The 20,982-nt window shown below is 42.9% G+C and overlaps 1 long non-coding RNA gene across 2 annotated transcripts in view; it reads left to right on the top strand.

Moving 5' to 3' along the window:
* Window positions 1-14,221, top strand: part of LOC139078629 (uncharacterized) — a 63,834-nt gene extending 49,613 nt beyond the window's left edge. The window contains exons 1-3 of one of the 2 annotated variants that reach the window (XR_011531653.1): window positions 5,572-12,232; window positions 12,314-12,469; window positions 12,876-14,221. This is a non-coding gene — a long non-coding RNA (uncharacterized lncRNA). Of the gene's footprint in view, window positions 1-5,571; window positions 12,233-12,313; window positions 12,470-12,875 lie in introns of those variants that run through there. The other variant, XR_011531652.1, reaches the window with a different exon arrangement.
* The last annotated feature ends 6,761 nt before the right edge of the window (window positions 14,222-20,982 follow it).

Below are 20,982 nucleotides of genomic sequence, written 5' to 3'. Positions count from 1 at the left end.
GTCTTTCTTAATCTCATCTATCCTCACTCTCAATGGATCACCTTGCTCCACCATCCCTCTTTCCCAATTACAGCCTCTGAAGTCTGAAAGTGACTAATGCCCCCAACTCCAACTATCACTAAACTTATCAAACAAAGGCCCATCTTCCTCTTGTTTCTTCTTTTCTGAGAGGAAGGGCTGTGCCTTCTACTTTCCAAGACCAACCTCTCGACTTGGGTTCTGGATCCCATCTTGCTGCCTCCTTTCATTTAGACATTGAACCACTACTTATTAATTACCTACTTTGTGCTAGGCATTTTCCTAGGCAGATAATACAGCAATACACATAACAGACTGAGTCTCTGCTCATGTGGAGCTCATAGTCTAGTGGAGGAAGACAGAAAATGGACAAACTAACAAATACGTACGTGATATGTCAGGTGGTGATACGTGCTAGAAGAAAAATGAAGCCGTGTAAGGAGTGAGGGAGTAACTGGGGCTGCTGTTTTCTATGGTGTGGTCAGAACCCTGAATGAAGTGAGGGACATCTAGGGGTAGAGGGAACATGGGGTTCACAGGCAGGAGCATGGCTGGTGTATTGGAAGGACAGCATGGGGGTCAGTGGAGTGGGACAGTGGGGCAGAGGAGTAGAAGATAAAGTAAAAAGTAAAAAGAAGGGCAGGCTTAGGCACGAGCTCTGTGGCCCATCAGTGTCGCAGGGAGGGAGAAGACAAGCCAGCAAAGGGGACCGAGAAGGATCAGTTGGAATCAAGATAGATGGTGTCCCAGAAGCCAGATGAGGATAGTGTCACCAGCAAGAGGGAGTGATCAACCGTGTTAAATGCTCGTTTTGGTCAAGTAAGATGAGGTTGATTCTTAAATCAACCAGTGGATGTGGCAATGTGGAGGCTCCTGGTTGCCTGAACAAGCGCAGTTTTGGTGGCGCATGGAGGAGAAAAAGCCTTTCGAACGTGTTCAGGGGACAATAGGACAAGAGGAAGTAGAGGCAGCAAGTATGGGCAACTCCTTCAAGGAGTTTGTTCTGAAGGGAACTAGAGTGTGGCTGTAGCTGCAGGAGTCAACAGGCTTTTTATTAAATATACGACATGTAATTGTTCAAGGAAAGACCCAGTAGAAAGGGAAAGAATTGAAGGACCTTGCTCCATCACTTGTCTCCTCTCTCCGCTGTACCTGTCCCTCCAGGCTGACCTTTGGCTTTAGCTCCTTCACCTTGGCTCACTAGTAAATGTAGCCCTCCTTTCCTTCATGCAAGTGAAATCTCTAGAGCTGTGGAGTCAGACCATCCTGAGTTCAGATTTGGTTTCTTCTGCTTCCTGGGCTGTGTGACTCAGTCTCTTTGAGCCTCTGTATTTTCATCTGTAAAACGAGGGAAATAATTCTAACAAGGCTAGTGTGAAAATGAAGCGGGATAATGAATATAAGGAATTTAGTGCCTGGTTCTTAGTAGGAGTGCCATGAATGGTGGTTCTCCTACAGAAGGGTGAGGTGGGGAGGTGGGGGGAGGAGTTGGGGTTAGGGATTGGGAGAAGGGTTTAATTGGAACTTTCTTATCCTGAAGTAAATTTGTTTTCTGTTCTCTTAGCTAAAGAACTTCTTGAAAAGGTAGCATATACTCAATGATTTATTTTTACTTCTCATTCACGCCTCACCCCATGGCAGTATGGCTTCCCTTCTCCTTCTGTAAGAATTGCCCTTACCAAGGCTGTGACTTACACACAGGTCACTTTTCAGTCCTCTCCCTAGGTGTTGTCTCTGAAAACTTTGTGAAGTGATCACTCTTTCCTTTTTTGTCCCTTGGCTTCTAGGACATTGTGCTCCTTTGTTTCTCCTTCCATCTACTCTGACTCAAGGAAGGTTTACGACATGGGCTCAAATAAGACATTCGGGCACCCTGGACAGACCAAAAATTTTCTGTCCTTTCAAAACGGTTTTACTTGAATGTTGTCAGTATCGCACTGTACCTGAGAAAGAGGGCTCTCAACTCCCTGTGTTTAAATCTCAGCTCTCCCACTCCTCCTCATCTGTAAAATGGGGATCACAATAGCTGCTTCACAGGGTGGTTGTGAGGATTCAATGAGTTAGTCCTTGTAAAGTGTTTAGACCAGTGCCTGGAGCAAAATAAGTGTTAGTGATGATGTCGGTGATGATGATGACGTTGATGATGGGGATGATGATGGAGAGGAGGGGCTGAGCACTAACTATGTAGGTTTGAAGACAGAGAAGCCTCCCAGGTTCCACCACCCCACCCTGACCCCAAGCAGTTCAGCTTTGGCCCCAAATCTACAAAACTTACTCAGCAAAAATAAAACTCTCGTAGTTAATCTGTGCTGCCTTCCCTAGGAGGCAGGTAGAGGACGATCTTTTATTTTAGAGCATGTCCTTTAGGGCTGTCACTCTCCTTCCCAAGTGGATTATCTAAGTATTCCATTTCAATCATATATGGTAAGCCCTTCTAGACGAGTTTTGGTGAATATGATTTTCTCCATCTTGTTGCGTTTGCACTGATATATTATCAACCACTGGTGACTGATGACACAGGAAGCTGCCCTGGATGGTCAGCCCCCACAGTCCAACTTAACTCTGATGGCGCCACAGTTTCCTTCAATGGCTCTTCTCTGGTTGGTGTCCCTTAGATGCTTTTTCATCCCTAAATATTGATGTCATTGAATGCCATAGACTATCGTTGTTGGCTCTTTGGTCCACTCATCTAAATTTGGTGCCCTAGGCAGACCAAGTACAGGGTTCAGGTAGTCCATGAATCCTTGAAATTGCAAGCATGATTGGGTGTATATGTGCATTTCTAGGGGAGGACCCATGTTTTCATCTATATTCTCAATGAGGGCTCAAGAATGAAGAGTCAAGGGCATCTGAGGGGTTTATTTTCATAAGCTTTTGGAGTCCTTGTCTGTCCTGCTCCATGCACACAGAGGAGTTACTCTCTTCCTTTTGCTGGGCTGAGTAACCTTCCAAGTCTTCCTGAAACAGTCCCTCTTTGAGCCGAGAGAATCAATACTTCCTGTGGAACCCTTTAAACCTTCTCCTGGCCAGAGGAAGCCAGAGTCGTGCATTTAACCAGGACACATACGTGATTAATTGTATATACTTCTGTTTATCCAGCAGGATTGTGTGTTCTTATTGTGTGAGGGGACTGAATTTTGTTCATTTGTGCATCCCCAGTGCCTAGCCCAGTGCCTGGGACATGATAGGTGCTCTGTAGATACTGATTGGAAACATGACCACATTTTATATTCTTCAATTAACAATGAATACAAGAAATAGCTAGATAGCCAGATGATGCTGCATTTAGAAGTATTTAGCATCTTACTGGGCTAGATTATGAATATGTATATCAAAAGTGGCCTATCGAGACAGAAATTCCTGAGGGAAATACAAAAATATCACCCTATTTCTTTTACTGAAAAAATACAGTTTGATTTTCCCACTATTATTAGACTCCAATAAATATTCATCTTTTATCGCTCCAGGGGGGTCCCCAGCTTCCTGCAAGTGAAAGGAGTGCCAAATGTGCCCAGTAAATCACTCTGATTGTTTTTACCCTGTAGCCAGAATGGAGATCTTGGTTTGCTTCTTCCAACAGCCTCAAGATTCAAATAACTTTAGAGTTTTAATCCCCAAGACTAGAGGAGGCTGGGTAAAATTGCTCATAAAAACTCCCCGTGAAGAAGGTCACAGCCTGCTCTTGGGGACAAAAGTTCCCACTATACCCCACCAGGTGCAAAGCCCAGGAACTCTCTGGGCTAACGATGCTGCTCGCAGCTCACAGCAGCTACATTGCAGATCCCTGCGGGCCGGCAGCTGGGCCTGCTTCCCTCACGCTGAGCGTCCCTGGTCTGGTGCTCGTTAGTGGAGGCGTCAGTCTCGGTGACCAGTGCTCGGTCAGGAGAGCCCAGTGCCAGTGACCAGTGCTCTGTCAGGAAACCCCAGTGCCAACTCTCCTTCTTTCTCTACCCTGACAGCACCTGTGAGCCCATCTCCACACTGGTGTCAGGGGAGCCTGGTTAGGGAATGTGCTCGACTTGGTACAAATCCATTATGTCCAGGCCAAGAATGTGAACAGTACCCTACAACTGTGTATGGAGGAGAGAACAATTGAGGGCGCCAACGGTTGACAAATGATGCTACAGACATGAAGATCGGACCCGGTGCATCCCTTTCCTTGAGGACAATTAACTGTCCTAATTCACACCTGAAAACAGGCATGTTCCCAAACAAGGGATGACGCCCTGAGACCAGGGTGACCTGCCAACCTCAGAGGTACTGGAGTGCCGCCATCTTTTTCAGGTAAATGAGCATGACTGGAGTTAGGATTTCAACTCAAAAGGCAGAGAGATGGAGCAGAAGACAGTATGAAAGAATTTGTGCATGACTGCTAGTAGCTGGAGAGTAGATAACATCTGCAAAATAAGAAAACGCGCGCTGCCGAGTGGAGCGGCAGGAGCTCAGCTGGGGCTCGCTGTTAACGAGGCCCGGCCCTGGGACTTGGTTAACTGCCTCCACCCCCACCACTTATTTATTTTTTTATCTTAAATCAATTTCTTAGAGCTAAAAGGCATCTGGTTTAGCAAAAACAGCGGGAAATTGCTTTAGAAAGGTATACTTCACTTCAGGGAACGCGTTTTAAAATCTGAAGTAAACAGGCCTATAGTTCTTCCCTTCCATAACAAAGGCTATAACGGCCGCCCCAGCGATGAGGCAGAAGTGAGGCTGTCTTGCGTGGGGGCGAGTTTTGAAAGCTCAAAGGAAACCCCATCCATCGAAGTTGTAAGCTGTGAGGTTGAAACATTCTAAACGATTTGCACACGAGCGGTTTGGGGCAGGCGCTCCGCGCGGTCAGTGCCTGGCTGGGGGTCCAGGGACCGTCCCTGTCTTACAGGTGGAGAAAGTGAGCAGCACAGAGTTTAAAGACACGCTCAGGCCCTGCCCTGTGGTTGACGGAGACTCTCTCCGAGGGTGGGGGGAAAGGCAGGAGAGCCTCTTCCCAGCAGGGTCTAGGATAAACTCAAAGCAATTTATTGGAAGAAATGCAAGCCCCATCAATAACCAAGAAATAAGAGATGGAGATTGTAGGTAGCAGTCAAGATACCTGGCACGCGATTTCACCTCCACCTGGGACTTCTCTAGCGGAGCTTTGCACAGCGTCTCAATCTAGGTAAATCTCTTACATAAACCCGCTCGCCTGATGGACAGAAACAGGGTGAGTCCACATGTTAAGGGGCAGAGTCTCATCAAACAAGCGGCGCTAGCTTTGAATATGCCGACACTGTCGAAAACAAAGCTAAGCAAACCAAAAAACAAAGCCCCCAAACCCCAAACCCAAAACTGAACACAAAAAGCCAACCTGGCTCAGAATTCTGAGAGCTTCAAAGGATTGTGCTGACCGAGGAGGTGCCACTGCTTAATCAGGTCTTGCCACTTATGTTTGCCCGATTGAGCCTTTTCCTACCTCACTGCCCTTTTCCAGCGACCTCGTGGGCTTCGCTCAGCTTTCCAGGGCCAGCTCGCTGCACGGGGGCGGGGGTGGGGGGGGGGGGTGGGGGACGACGACGGACTTCCTGCGCAAGCCGCATATCACCTTTGGTGACGTTATAGATCGTTGTGTCCACAAGGAGGAGCCGATCGGAGGTTCGGAGACGCGTGTGAGTGGTTACTGATGGATGGGCATTCCCTTTGAGTGGAATAATATTAAACTACAGCGGGAGCAAAGCTAGGAATGAACGGAAGCTAATAATTTATATAAAAATTCTACCTTTCCTAGGTCATAAGCTCTTAGGAAGCAAATCTTCTTCGCAGCCTCTGTGGTACCTGTGGCTTTTCTCATAGTGGGCACCCAGAAAACGTCCACTGATTCGATTCGAGCCATCTTGGTTCAATCATAAGGGAAACAAACTGGTTTTATACTTTTATTTTTACGGTCAGCGTCTCGGGCACTTAGCTCAATGACTTCTAAGCCCCATTTATTCACACTGATATTTCCTGTTCTCCAGAGCCAGTGAGGGAAGGAGGTGAATCCTGAAAGATGAGGTGGAAAACACAGAACAATCATTAGATGAAATGATATCAATAATCATTGCAATTGCTGATTTCAGTTGTAACTGTCTAAATTGAGAAGGGAACAAGGAAATGTTTCATTAGGCATCAGGCAAACTGAAAATAGATTTAGAAAATATTTACAATTCGTCTGTTCAATGCATAATTATTAGGAATCCAGTATGCAGAGGACATTGAGTTTGCATTGAGCTCTGGAGGTTATAGGGCTTCATTTGGCAGACGAGATCTCTACCCTCAGGGACCTTATAGTCTAGTGATAAACAGAAGGACAGGGACCAGTGACCATGTTGACGGGGACTGACACTCTCCCACTTCACCTTCCTTCCTGACCTGCGCTCACGCAGGCCCCTGCAGACTTCACTGCAACTCACCCAGCCCCTTTTCTTTCTGTTCATTGCTGGAAAATGCTGCATCATGAGGTTAATGTTGATGAAACTAGTGTGCTCGTACCGTTCCCTGTGTTTCCTCTCATTACTGGAAAACACCGCATTCTGAAATTAAAGTTACTATCATACATGACCGTGTAATTAAACCGCATTTGATCTGCATTTCACTTTTATCCCTGGTTGGGTTTTTCTTCCCTGGGCCTCTAATTTAGAACCAATGCACAGGCGTTTAGACCCACACATGATGCTTTTGAACAGATCTCAGTTAATGGGTAAATATAGGGCATGAGGTACATAGTAAGCATGGATGCTGATTTGCAATAATCCCCAGATTTAAGGGATTTTCCTTCATTCACCAAGGGTAAGCTCATTATACAGAAATGTGGATGAGGTCATAATACTATCTCTGTTGGCTGCTATGGAAGGGAAAAAAAGAAAATCGAAGTAATCCTTCGGCTAAATTCTAAGTAAATTTTGCTTGGAGTTGACGAAAAATGGCTTAAGTACTTGGGCATCTAGGACCTCATTGTAACCAAGGTTCTGCTTAGTTCCACTTTAGGGAGGTGCTGGTTCGCTTGAGTTTTGATCAGGTCCGCTGTGGTGCTGAGCCTCCTTTCTCGAATGTTGTCTGTTTTATTGTTGTTGCACAACCTGGTTATGTGTCGGTGTGAACTCCTATAATGATCGCATGTATCACCACACTCCGGACAACAACGACCGTCACAGTAGAATACAGGATGTATGTCTGCATGAGGGCAGCTGAAAAATGTTAGTTTCTTTTACACCTTTATTGAGAAGGATTGATAAATTAATTGTTCACCTTTGAATTTGGCCAGTGGAATTATTTGGAACGGCAGGATCAGGGCTATCAAGCTCTGTGTTATCTCATAGCTTGTTAGAGCTGGAATACGAACAATAAATCCACCAGGTACCAAATGCTTAGTCATATGCCGGGCATTGCGCTGAGGGCTCCACATGGATTGTTTCATTACAGTAAATATCCTCACAACAGCCCTGTGACCTGGATCTTATAATCCCTATTTCCCAGATGAGAATGCTGAGGCTCGGTTACTCGCCCAAGGTCGCAGAGCTCGTAAATGCAGAGGCAGGACTCAGACCTGCCTGATTCTAGAGCTCGTGCTTCTGGCTGCTCACTGTGCTGCTTCTCACAGCTGGCAGCAAATTTAGGGGTTGATTCCCACTGAAGACTCTGAGGCCAAGGAAAGTTAAGTGACTTAGTGAAGCTCCCTTTGTTAGTGGCACATTTGGGCCCATGCCTCAGATCTCCTGGGCTTGTGTCCTTTTTGCTCATGGTGAAATAGAAGTACCGGGCCGTAGGGGCATCCACATCTTTCTCTTTATCAAGGTGCTAAACCGTGGACCCGTCCTCTACTCTTCCTGACTTTCTCCTCTCATGTCCAGTTGGCCAGAAAATACTGTTGATCCTTTCACCACAGCATCTTGCATGAGGTAGAGCTCATGCAACAGGATGGTTACGGATAGGGCTCTGCAATCAGGTTCGAGCTGGGTTCAAATCTCTGCTCTGATACTTGCCAGCTGGGTGATTTGGGGCAGATTAAATAATCTCTCTGGGCTTCAGTTTTTTCATCTGTAAACTGGGGATAATAACATTGGCCACCTTGCAAGATTGTTTGGAGCATTAGAAGATATGGAGAGAAGCCAGGCCCTGCCTCAGGCAGCACAAGCTTACCTCTTGTCCCTAAATCTTTCCCATTAAAAACAAAACGTCTTTGTGTTTTGATCAAAGCCATTTTCAACAGTTGATTGGTGTTGTTTTGTTCTGAAGCCTAGGATAGTCTTTCAGCCTGTGAGCCCCTTGTTTTAAGCCTTTCTAATTCCTGATGTTTGGGTATTTTGTGACTGCGTGAGTGTGTTTTAAAGTGTGTGTGTGTGACTAAATGATAATAAACCAGGGACCATAAACGTTTTTTCTTTTTTCTTTTGGTGAGGAAGACTGGCCTTGAGCTAACATATGTTGCCAATCTCCCTCTTTTTTTTTTTTTTGCTTGAGGAAGATTGTCGCTGAACTAACATCTGTGCCAACCTTCCTCTATTTTGTATGTGGGATACTGCCACAGCGTGGCTTGATGAGAAGTGCATAGGTCCACACCTAGGATCCGAACCCGCAAGCCCCAGGCTGCCAAAGTGGAGTGGGAGAATTTAGCCACTACACCAGCAGGCCGGCCCCTGTGCACATTTTCTTTTTTTTTTTTTTAGATTTTTATTTTTTCCTTTTTCTCCCCAAAGCCCCCCGGTACATAGTTGTGTATTCTTCGTTGTGGTTCCTCTAGTTGTGGCACATGGGACGCTGCCTCAGCGTGGTCTGACGAGCAGTGACATGTCCGCGCCCAGGATTCGAACCAACGAAACACTGGGCCGCCTGCAGCGGAGCCAGCGAACTTAACCACTCGGCCACGGGGCCAGCCCCCCCTGTGCACATTTTCTTTTTAAAGGCAAAACAAAGCAAAGCAAAAAGGGTGCAGAGTACTTATGATGCCCGGCACACACATGCTCTCAACAAACATTTTTCTTCACACGACCCATCCCTTTCTTAGCCTTAGCCCTGATCCAGACTTCATCTTCCTACATCTAGACAAAAGCAGTCCCCTGACTAGTCTCCTAGCCTCTGTCTTTTACACTATTGTGAGATGAAACTATGCTTATCTTGTTCCCTTGCTCAAGAACTTAGTTGCCTGCAGCGTCATTTCCAAAGTCTCCAGGCTTGCAGGCAGTGCCCCACGTAACTGACTTCCTCAGCCTTTGCCATGAGTCTTGCCAACTGTACGGTCTGAGGGAGCAGTCCCCACAAGACTGCCCTCACTTCAGACACCAAGCACAGGTTCAGTGCTCCCAGGACCATGCTCACTTCGGACCAGCTGGCTACGAATTTGGGAGTCCCCACAATTACATTCAAGTTTGATAATTTGCTGGAAATATTCACAGAACTCAGGAGTGATACACTTAGTATTACACTTTTATTACAGCAAAAGGATACAAGTGAAAATCAGCCAAGGGAAGAGACTCATGGAGCAGAGTCCAGGAGGGGTCCAAATGCAGAGCTCCCAGCATTCTGTCTCCATGGAGCCATGCAGTCATGGACAGCGTCACCTCCTTGCAGTCACCATGTGTGACAATACACATAACATATTGCCAACCAGGAAAGTTCACTCAAGCCTCTGGTGTCCAGAGTTTTTATTGGGGCTCCATCACATACTGCTCACATGGCTGACCTTTATTTAGACTCCAGCTACTCCCAGATGTTGGGTTAATACCTTTAGTCATCAGTTCTTCTTCTTTCTTTTTTTCTGGTGAGGAAGATTGTTGCTGACCTAACATCTGTGCCACTCTTCTTCTATTTTGTATGTGGGATGCTGCCACAGCATGGCTTGATGAGTGGAGTGTAGGTCTGTGTCCAGGATCTGAACCTGCAAAGCCCCGGCCACTGAAGCAGAGTGTGCAAATTTAACCACTATGCAACCAGGCCAGCCAATAGTCATCAGTTCTTCTGGAGGTCATAACTGATACTGTGTGGCCCCGAGGTCCCCATCATGAGTCACATTGTTAGACTGTTTGTGGCCAAAACTCCCTAGCATCAACGACCCCCCTATCAGGCAGGACATTCCAGAGTCTTAGAGATCAACTCCTGGTAGCTGAGGGCAAAGGCCAGACCTCTCTCTGGTCAAGGTGAACTCTTCACTACACCGCCTTATTTCCCATTGCTCTTCTATAGGACATCACCGCCAAACAGGGCAACACCCAAACCACCCCATGCTTTCATCCAGCTTCTTTTATCTGTAACATTTCCTCCTTTACTCCCAGGGTGCTTAAATGTTATGCTTTTTATGAGGCTCAGCTCAAGTCTCATTTGCCCTATGAAATATTTGTCATTTTCCCCAAGCTTTCCTAATCACCCACTTTTCTAGCTAGTGGGTATTTGCCTTGTGTGGCCCTTGATGTGGCCTATATCTATAGACTTCCCTGAGCTTTGTGTCTCTCTGTAGCCTGTGTCCACCATAAAGTAATTGCTCAGAAGATGCTTTTTAATAATGACAATAATTTTCTTGGTGTCTGAGGCATTCAATAAATCTCTGTGGAAATGAACTGAACTAAGTTTCTCTTTGATTGTAAATTAGGCACATTTGTTAGCTGTATCTCACTCTTTCTGATTATTTGGGCTCTAATTTAGACGTGTAGCTACCTAAGTGAGTCAATAGATGCTGAGATAATCAAATTCAAATTGAGCTTCAGAATATTTACAAGTCAACAAAAGCCAGTGGTAGATCGACATTTGTGGACCCTAATGTTTCCCACAAAACAAAATGGCCAAAAATGTTTCCTGGGGGGCAAAAAAACACTTCCCAGAAACCAGAACTTTGTGCTAGATTGGTTTGGCACTTATTTTTACTGTGGTCCAGTTCCTATGACCCCTGGTGAGTTAGAACCTAGAAGAGATGGGCAAATCCCATCCAGAGAGTGCTTTTGAAGAATAATTGATGCCTTAAATACCAACACTTTAATTTTAGTATCTCAAGATCCCAGGATTCAGCACTTAGGCAGGATCACTGTCTGCTGTGTAGACAGATGGATGTTTATTGCTACTGGGCAGACAAAAAGTTCCCTTATCCACACCAAAACAAAAATGTTTTTACCAAAATGTCTGAATTACTGGCTTCATTCAGATATGGCCTCAATCTGTATTTTATTTAGACCAGGCCTCAATTGTCATGACAACCATGCATGTGTATATGTGTGTGTGTGTGTGTGTCTGCTGGATGGTGTCTGCAGGCAGCACCTTCAGTATGAAGGCAGAAATAGAGTGGGTGTGCTGAGCAGAGAGTGTCTCCCTATCCATTTAAATGACAGTGTCAGAAAAGGTTTAAAACTTCATTCAGCATCATTTCTTCAATTAAAATCCCCAACAATCAGCTATTGTCTCCAGCAGAGCAGAGTAGTCATACATTCAAGGTCGGTGTCTACGTGTCTAAATTCTCATTCTGTTTTGTATCAATGCCGGTTACGATTCAGCTATGTTCTGATCCTGCTGCCTCGCTATGTCAGCCTTCTTCCCCCCAATTTCTCCAGGCTGATCTCTTGCAGGAACCTCTGGCATCCTGGACCCCACTCTGGGGAATCACTTGCAGATTATACTGTTTCCAGCTTCTGATATTTTGTCACATTTCTCTAAAGAAGGTCAGCTTTTCAAGACAGGTCATTCATCTTTGAGCCAGGAAATCCATTTTGTTCACACTGAGCCCAGGACTTGATCTTTCTGAATTTTCCATATCTTTGGAAGCCCTGCTGCTCTTCCAAGCTACTGGGCTACTATTCCATAAGTACCCCTCTCACTGCATAAATGGTCTTGTGGAAGTCAAAGAATTAACATTTGATACATCAGTTCATTATTTCTTGTGACCCTCAGTAGCTTTGGCCCAGAGTCCCTATTCTTGATGTGAAGGCAGACATAAGAAATTGACTCAAATGTGGCTGGTTGCCCCAAACTCTTTCTCTTTATTGTCTTGAAACTGAGTATGAGAGGACAAGGCTGTTCCAGAACAATGCTACGTGAACTTAAGGAGCATTGACAGCAGCTGCCAAGAGGCGATCTATTCACGTCGTGGGACCAGAAAGATTTACTGGATCAGTTCGTGTCCAAATCACCCAAACATGGAGACTTTTGCTTTCAAAGACCCATTCCTGGAAGTTTTTCTGGACCCTATGCCCTACGTGAACTTTCCAAGCTGCACGGGAAGGTCCAGGTAAAGGTTTGGGATGGCAAGCCTTAAAAAATCAGTCTGCTTTAGTTGACTCAGGGGTGCCATTGTTTCATGTGTTTTCAGACATGATGGTATCTGGGGTGCCCAAGGTCAGTGGGAGCCTCCACGCTGGAGAAGTAGCAAGCACGGCCCCGGACCTGGTGACTGTGCAAGACCTTCGAGATTCCACACGAGCCCAACGTCCAGCTGAAAGTTCGCGCTGGGATCCACCGGAGTAAGGCAAGACAGGATGTATGGAAATCCCGCCCAGCACCTCCCCCATAGCCCACGACGCACCTGTTTGCAGGGGAGACAATGTGACCACCCCCCCCCCCCAGGCAGGCCAAAAAAACAGAAAAAGAGAACATTTAAACTCCATGATTGTAATGTTAACATTGTGCCAAACATTTCCCTTGGTGATGAAAGCAAGGGAAAGAAATGAACATCTATTAAGCACTACTTATTATGTGCCAGGTATAATGCCAGGCAGTCATACGTATGATCTCATTTGACCCAAGATTAAAAAATTTTATTATTATTATTATTTGCTTTTGACTTTTTTTATTGAGGTAAACATACGTATAGTAAAGGGCACTAATCTTAATTGCACATTTTGATGCATTTTTATCTATGTATCCCCTCACAGAACCAGCACCCAGATGAAGAGAGAGAACAGTTCCAGCATCCTGAGACTCCATCACAGCCCCGCCCACCCCTCCTCCCTGCACCTGTCATCACCACTGACCCCTGCGAGAGGCTATCACTCACCTGACTTTTGCCTCCCTAGATTAATTTTGCCTGTATTTGAATTTATGTATTCTTCTGTTCCAGATGCATGGATTCCCATCCCCTACATGTTGTCGCAAGGAGCCATAAACGATTATTTCTTAAAGAAAATCAAATGTCCTGGGGCTGGCCCCGTGGCTGAGTGGTTAAGTTCGTGCACTCTGCTGCAGGTGGCCCAGTGTTTCGTTGGTTCGAATCCTGGGCGCGGACATGGCACTGCTCATCAGACCACGCTGGGGCAGCATCCCACATGCCACAACTAGAAGGACCCACAACGAAGACTACACAACTATGTACTGGGGGGCTTTGGGGAGAAAAAGGAAAAAAATAAAATCTAAAAAAAAAAAAAAAAAACCAGAAATTTATTAAAAAAAAAAAAAAAAGAAAATCAAATGTCCTTAAGTCCACAGGGAAGCATTTTACATCGTCATGAAGATTTGATCTTACCTGCTGGGGAGATCTTGTTTAGAGAAAGCTGCATAGTTCTTGTGTATTTACATACACAGTACACAGTAAGACACCAAGTATTGCATGGGGAGAGAAGTTATATAAATCTTGGTCATTCAAATGGTAATTATATTCATTTATTCCAGGTTCCACTTACTCAGAAAGGTGATTCTTCCACATCCTAATTTTAAAAATGGGAATACATGTATCTGGAACAAAATTTAAAGGGTGCAACACAAAGGCTTACATGCAAATATTGACAACAGCATTATTCATAACAGCCTCAGACTGGAAACAACCCAAGCGTCCATCAACTGGTGAAAGGATAAACAAATGATTATAAATCCATACTATGGATTATTACTCATCCATAAAAAGGAACGAAATATTAATGCATGCAATAAGGTGGATGAATTTTAAAAAGATACTAAGCATATGGGTCAAATGCTACGTACTGTCTGATTTCGTTTGTAAGACATTCTAGAAAATGCAGAACAATCACGCCAGAGAGCAGCTGAGCGGTTGCCAGGGCACTGGCGGAGGAGGGGATTGACCATGAAAGAGCAGCGGGGAGTTTTCAGAGTGCTGGAACTGTGGTATGGTTGATTGAGTGGCTATGTGATTACATTATTATATACATGACCCAAACTCAGTAAACTATGCACTTAAACATGGATGGATTTTACTGTAGGTAAATTATACCTCCATAAAGCTGAAAAATTTCTAAGCATGCAGAAGTGTATAAACAGTGAAAAGTAATTCCCCTCCCACACCCGTCTTTTATCCCCTCTGTCCCCTGGTCTACACCCTCTCAAACCCTGTTTACCTTTTGTAGTGGTTCTTTGGATTTACAGAACGGGCACTTGAATAGTTTGAAAATTAGGCTAAGAATACTGAATTCAGATGTCAGTTTTAAGAAAAATTTTATTGAGGTCATAAAGTTTATAACATTGTGAAATTTCAGTTGCATATTGTTATTTGTCAGTTACTATATATATGTGCCCCTTTACCCCTTATGTCCACTCCCCAACCCCCTTCCCCTCCGGTAACCATTAATCTGTTCTCTATGTCTATGTGTTAGTTTATCTTCCACACACGAGTTAAATCATACCGTGTTGTGGTTTATTTTGCTTAACGTAATACCCTCAAGGTCCGTTTGCTTTGTTGCAAATGGGACGATTTTGTCTTTTTCTGTGGCTAAGTATTCCATTGTACATATATACCACATCATCATTATTCAATCATCAATCAGTGGGCATTTGGGTTGCTTCCACATCTTGGCTATTGTGAATAATGCTGCAGTGAACATAGGGGTGCATAAGTGACTTTGAATCGTTGATTTGAAGTTCTTTGGATAAATACCCAGTAGTGGGATAGCTGGATCGTATGGTAGTTCTATTTTTAATTTTTGGAGAAATCTCCATACTGTTTTCCATAGTGGCTGCACCAGTTTGCATTCCCACCAGCAGTGGATGAGGGTTCCCGTTTCTCCACATCCTCTCCAACATTTGTTATTTTTTGTCTTGGTGATTATAGCCATTCTAACGGGTATAAGGCTGTATCTCATTGTACTTTTGATTTGCATTCCTCTAATGATTAGTGATGTTGAACATCTTTTCATGTGCCTATTGGCTATCTGTAGATCTTCTTTGGAAAAATGTTCATATCCTCTGCCCATTTTTTGACCTGGTTGTTCATTTTTTTGTTGTTGAGTTGTATGAGTTCTTTATATATTTTGGAGATTAACCACTTGTCGGAAATACGATTTGCAAGTATTTTCTCCTATTTGATGGATTGTCTTTTCGTTTTGTTCCTGGTTTCCTTTGCCTTGCAGAAGCTCTTTAGTCTGATCAAGTCCCATTTGTTTATTTTTTCTTTTGTTTCCCTTGCCCGAGTAGACATTGTATTTGAAAAGATCCTTCTAAGACTGATGCCAAAGAGTGTACTGCCTATATTTTCTTCTAGGAGTTTTATGGTATCAGGTCATACCTTCAAGTCTTTGACCCATTTTGAGTTAATTTTTGTGTATGGCGAAAGATAATGGTCTACTTTCATTCTTTTGTATGTGGCTGTCCAGTTTTCCCAACACCATTTATTGAAGAGACTTTCCTTTCTCTACTGTATGTTCTTGGCATCTTTGTTAAAGATTAGCTGTCTGTAGATGTGTGGTTTTATTACTGAGCTTTCAATTCTGTTCCAATGATCTGTGTGTCTTTTTTCTTTTTTTTTTACCAGTACCATGCTGTTTTGATTACTATAGCTTTGTAGTGTATTTTGAAGTCAAGGATTGCGATGCCTCCAGCTTTGTTCTTTTTTCTCAGGATTGCTTTAGCTATTCGGGGTCTTTTGTTGCCCCATATGAATTTTAGGATTCTTTGTTCTATTTCCATGAAGAATGTCATTGGGATTCTGATTGGGATTACATTGAATCTGTAGATTGCTTTGGGTAGTATGAACATTTTAACTATGTTTATTCTTCCAATCCATGTGCATGGAATCTCTTTCCATCTCTTTATGTCATTATCTATTTCTTTCAATAACGTCTTATAATTTTCATTGCATAAGTCCTTCACCTTCTTAGTTAAATTTATTCCTAGGTACTTTATTCTTTTTGTTGTGATTGTAAATGGAATTGTATTATTGAGTTCTCTTTCTATAAGTTCGTTGTTAGAGTACAGAAATGCAACTGATTTTTGTAAGTTGATTTTGTACTGCTGCACTTTACTGTAGTTGTTAATTATTTCTAATAGTTTTCCAATGGATTCTTTAGGGTTTTCTATATATATAAGATCATGTCATCTGCAAACAGTGAGAGTTTCACTTCTTCACTCCCTATTTGGATTCCTTTTATTCCTTTCTCTTGCCTAATCACTCTGGCCAAAACCTCTAGTACTGTGTTGAATAAGAGTGGTGATAGTGGGCATCCTTGTCTTGTTCCTGTTTTCAGAGGGATGGCATTCAGTTTTTCCCCATTAAGTATGGTGTTGGCTGTGGGTTTGTCATATATGGCCTGTATTATGTTAAGGCAATTTCCTTCTATCTCCATTTTGCTAAGAGTTTTTATCATAAATGGCCATTGGATCTTGTCAAATGCTTTCTCTGTATCTATTGAGATGATCATGTGGTTTTTATTCCTCATTTTGTTAATGTGGTGTATCACATTGATTGATTTGCGGATGTTGAACCATCCCTGTGTCTCTGGTATAAATCCCACTTGATCATGATGTATGATCTTTTTGATGTATTGCTGTATTCGGGTTGCCAATATTTTGTTGAGGATTTTTGCATCTATGTTCATCAGCGATATTGGCCTGTAGTTTTCCTTTTCTGTGTTGTCCTTGTCAGGCTTTGGTATCAGAGTGACGTTGGCCTCGTAGAATGTGTTAGGAAGCATTCCATCTTCCCTAATTTTTTGGAATAGCTTGAGAAGGATAGGTATTAAATCCTCTCTGAAAGTTTGGTAGAATTCCCCAGGGAAGCTGTCTGGTCCTGGGCTTTTATTCTTTGGGATGCTTTAGATTACTGTTTTAATCTCTTTCCTTGTCATTGGTCTATTCAAAGTCTCTATTTCTTCTGGAATCAGTTTTGGGAGGTTGTATGAGTCTAATAATTTATCCATTTCTTCTAGATTGTCCAGTTTGTTGGCATATAGTTTTTCATAGTATTCTTTTATAATTCTTTGTATTTCTGTGCTATCCGTTATAGTTTCTCCTCTTTCATTTCTAATTTTATTTATTTGAGACTTCTCTCTTTTTTTCTTAGTGAGTCTGGATAAAGGTTTGTCTGTTTTGTTTATCTTTGCAAAGAACCAGTTCTTAGTTTCACTGATCCTTTCTCCTGTTTTTTTTTTTTTTTTGGTTTCAATTCCATTCATTTTGCTTTAATTTTTATTATCTCTCACTTTCTCCTGATTTTGGGCTTTGTTTGTTCTTCTTTTTCCAGTTCTGTTAGGTGTAGTTTAAGATCGCTTATTTGAGATTTTTCTTGCTTGTTAAGATGACCCTGTATGCTATGAATTTCCCTCCTCAGACCACTTTTGCTGTATCCCATGTGAGTTGGTATGGTGTATTTTCATTTTCACTTGTCTCCAGATATTTTTTGATTTCTCCTTTAACTTCTTCAATCATCCATTGGTTATTCAGTAGCATGTTGTTTAGTCCCCACATATTTTTCCTTTTCCCAGCTTTTTTCTTGTAGTTGACTTCTAGCTTCATAGCATTATGGTCAGAAAAGATACTTCATATGATTTAAATCTTAAATTTATTGAGGCTTGATTTGTTTCCCAATATGTGGTCTATCTTTGAGAATGTTCTATGCCTACTTGAGAAGAATGTGTATTCTTCTGTTTTTGGATGGAGTATTCTAGATCTATCTATTAAGTCCATCCGGGCTAGTTTTTTGTTTAATTCAACTATTCCCCTGTTGATTTTCTGTCTGAATGATCTATCCATTGATGTAAGTGGGGTGTTAAGTTCCCCTGCTATTATTGTGTTGCTGTTAACACTTCCTTTTAGGTTTGTTAATAGTTGCTTTATGTACTTTGGTGTTCCTGTGTTGGGTGTGTATATATTTATAAGTGTTATATCCTCTTGGTGGAGCATCTCTTATATCACTATATACGGCCCCTCTTTGTCTTGCGTTGCCTTTTTCATCCTGAAATCTACTTTGTCTGATATAAGTATGGCAACATCTACTTTCTTTTGTTTGCCATTAGCTTGGAGAATCGTCTTCCATCCCTTCACTCTGAGCCTGTGTTTGTCTTTAGAACTGAGATGTGTTTCCTGGAGGCAGAATATTGCTTTTTAATCCATCCAGACACTCTGTGTCTTTTGATTGGAGAATTCAATCAATTTACATTTAGAGTGATTATTGATATATGAGGGCTTAATACTGACATTTTATCACTTGTTTTCCAGTTGTTCGGTATTTCCCTTGTTTCTCGTCCCATGTATTTTGGACTTCCAATTCAGTTTGGTGGTTCTTTATGATGGTTTTCTCAGTTTTCTCTTTATTCATTATTTGTGTCTTTGTTCTTATTTTTTGTATAGTGGTTACTGTGAGGTTTGTATAAAAGATCTCATAGACTAGATAGTCCATTTTCTGATAGCCTCTTATTTCCTTAGTCCAAGAAGCTTCCATCCCTTTTCTCATCCCCTTCTAAGTTATTGGTGTCACATCTTATTCCATTTTCTGTTGTGAGTTTGTGCTTAAAAATGAAGTGATTATATTTGTTTTTGATATTTTCCTTGCCTTTATCTTTAACGTTGTAATTAAATGTTTTCTAACCTGTCCTGATAGAGAGCTGTAATTTTCTGATTTTTTTCCACCTATTGATCTCCTTGCTCAAGGCTTTGTAAAAGCTGTTCTTTTTTTTTTTCCAGGTATGAGGAGCTTCTTGATCATTTCTTGTATGGGGGATTTGGTGGTGATGAACTCCCTCAACTTTTGTTTATCTGGGAAAGTTTTTATTTCTCCATCACATCTGAAGGGTATTTTTGCTGGATAGAATATTCTCGGCTGGGAGATTTTGTCTTTCAGAATTTTGAATATATAATTTAACTCCTAGCCTGTAAAGTTTCTGCTGAGAAATCTACTGACAGCCTGATAGGGGTTCCCTTGTAGGTTATTTTCTTCTGCCTTGCTGCCCTTAATATTTTTTCTTTGTCATTGACTTTTGCCAGTTTTACTAATATAAGCCTTGGAGAAGGTCTTTTTACATTGATGTAATTAGGAGTTCTATTAGCTTCTTTTACTTGTAATTCCAGCTCCTTCTCCAGGTTTGGGAAATTCTCTGCTATTATTCTTTTGAACAAGCTCTCTGCTCCTTTATCCCTCCCTTCTCCCTCTTGAATACCTGTAATTCTTATGTTGCATTTCCTAATTGAGTCAGATATTTCTCAGAGACTTTCTTCATTTCTTTTTAGTCTTAGTTCTCTCTCTTCCTTCTGAAGCATTTCTATATTTCTGTCCTCTAAATTGCTAATCCTGTCTTCCATAACATCAGTTCCGTTATTTAAGGACTCCAGATTTTTCTTTATCTCATTCATTGTGATTTTCATCTCTGACATTTCTGATTTTTTTTTTATAGTTTCAATCTCTTTTGTGAAGAATTCCTTCTGTTCATTGATTTTATTCCTGATTTACTTGAACTGTCTTCCTGAGTTTTCTTGTAACTCACTGAGTTATTTTTCTTTTTTTAAAGATTGGCACCTGGGCTAACAACTGTTGCCAATCTTTCTTTTTTTTTTCTGCTTTATCTCCCCAAACCCCCCCCCCCACCCCCCCGTATATAGTTATATATCTTAGTTGCAGGTCCTTCTAGTTGTGGGATGTGGGATGCCTCAACGTGGCCTGATGAGTGGTGCCATGTCCGTGCCCAGGATCCGAACCCTGGGCCGCTGCAGCGGAGTGTGCGAACTTAACCACTCGGTGATGGAGCTGACCCCTCGCTGAGTTTTTTTTTATGATAGCTATTTTGAATTCTCTGTCATTTAGATTATAAATTTCTGTGCCTTCAGGATTGGTTTCTCGGTGCTTGTCATTTTCCTTCTGGTCTGGAGTGTTAATATACTTCTTCAGGCTATTTGATGGGGTGGACCTGTGCCCTTGCATAGTGGTAGTATCTGGTCACAGATTCCACCTGCCATCCCTAGGGGATGGAGAGGCAGGGATCTGGGCCCACCATGATCCCTGGCAGCTGTGTCTGTCCTTTGGAAGCTATGCTGAGAGGGCCTGTCTGTGTTTGCATGCTCACTGTTGCTGCTTTACAAATGTATGTGCAGGCAGTTTGGTGGGTGTCCCTTGCTCTGGGTGACCAGTGGAGCTAGTGTTCCAGGCAGGAAGAGAGGCACTTTGTTTCATGTGTGTGATGCTTGGGGTGTTCCTCTTCTACACTCACTCTCTGTCCTCCTGGGGTGCCTGGCTTGGTGAAGATGCCCCCATGATTGCTTAGCCTCCTTGGTGTGGAGCTTTCCCACAGGCTGGGAGGCAATTCCAAGAGCGAAGGTGTTTCTGTGGAGGGCTGACCCCTCCTCCCTCTCCTCTCAGAGCTGCATGTGGTCCTGTGCCCTAGGTCACTGCCATTCAGGGAGAGAGAGGAGATCCCCTTACCTCCTTCCACTGCCTCCCGGTGGGTGTGTGTGGGGGGGTAGTCCAGCACCTCCCCCTTCAAACTTATGGCTGTGTGGATCTCTCAGACGTCTACTGTGTTGTGTGAATGTCCTCTGTTGGTTTATGAGTGTCCTTTTCATAGTATGTTAGGGGGGAGAGTCCAAGGGAAGAGCTCATTCCATGATGCTGATGTCATTCTCTCATGGAATTTTCCAGATGTCAAATTTTGATAACTGATATCATAAAAAGATTCCCCCAATTTTTTGACCGTATGCTCAGAAGAGTTCAGTGTGTTTCTTGGTGCCTCTTACTGAACACTTGCTATGGATCAGTAACTCTTCAAGGCTTCTCATTCCATGCTCACCACAACCTTCTGAAATGCGTATTAATAGCCTTGTTTGATAAATGAG

This window comes from Equus przewalskii, chromosome 22 (assembly GCF_037783145.1).
Source record: "Equus przewalskii isolate Varuska chromosome 22, EquPr2, whole genome shotgun sequence".
Taxonomy (NCBI): Eukaryota; Metazoa; Chordata; class Mammalia; order Perissodactyla; family Equidae; genus Equus; species Equus przewalskii.
The sequence above is the reverse complement of the archived record's forward strand: the minus strand, read 5'-3'. Positions and strand labels throughout refer to the sequence as shown.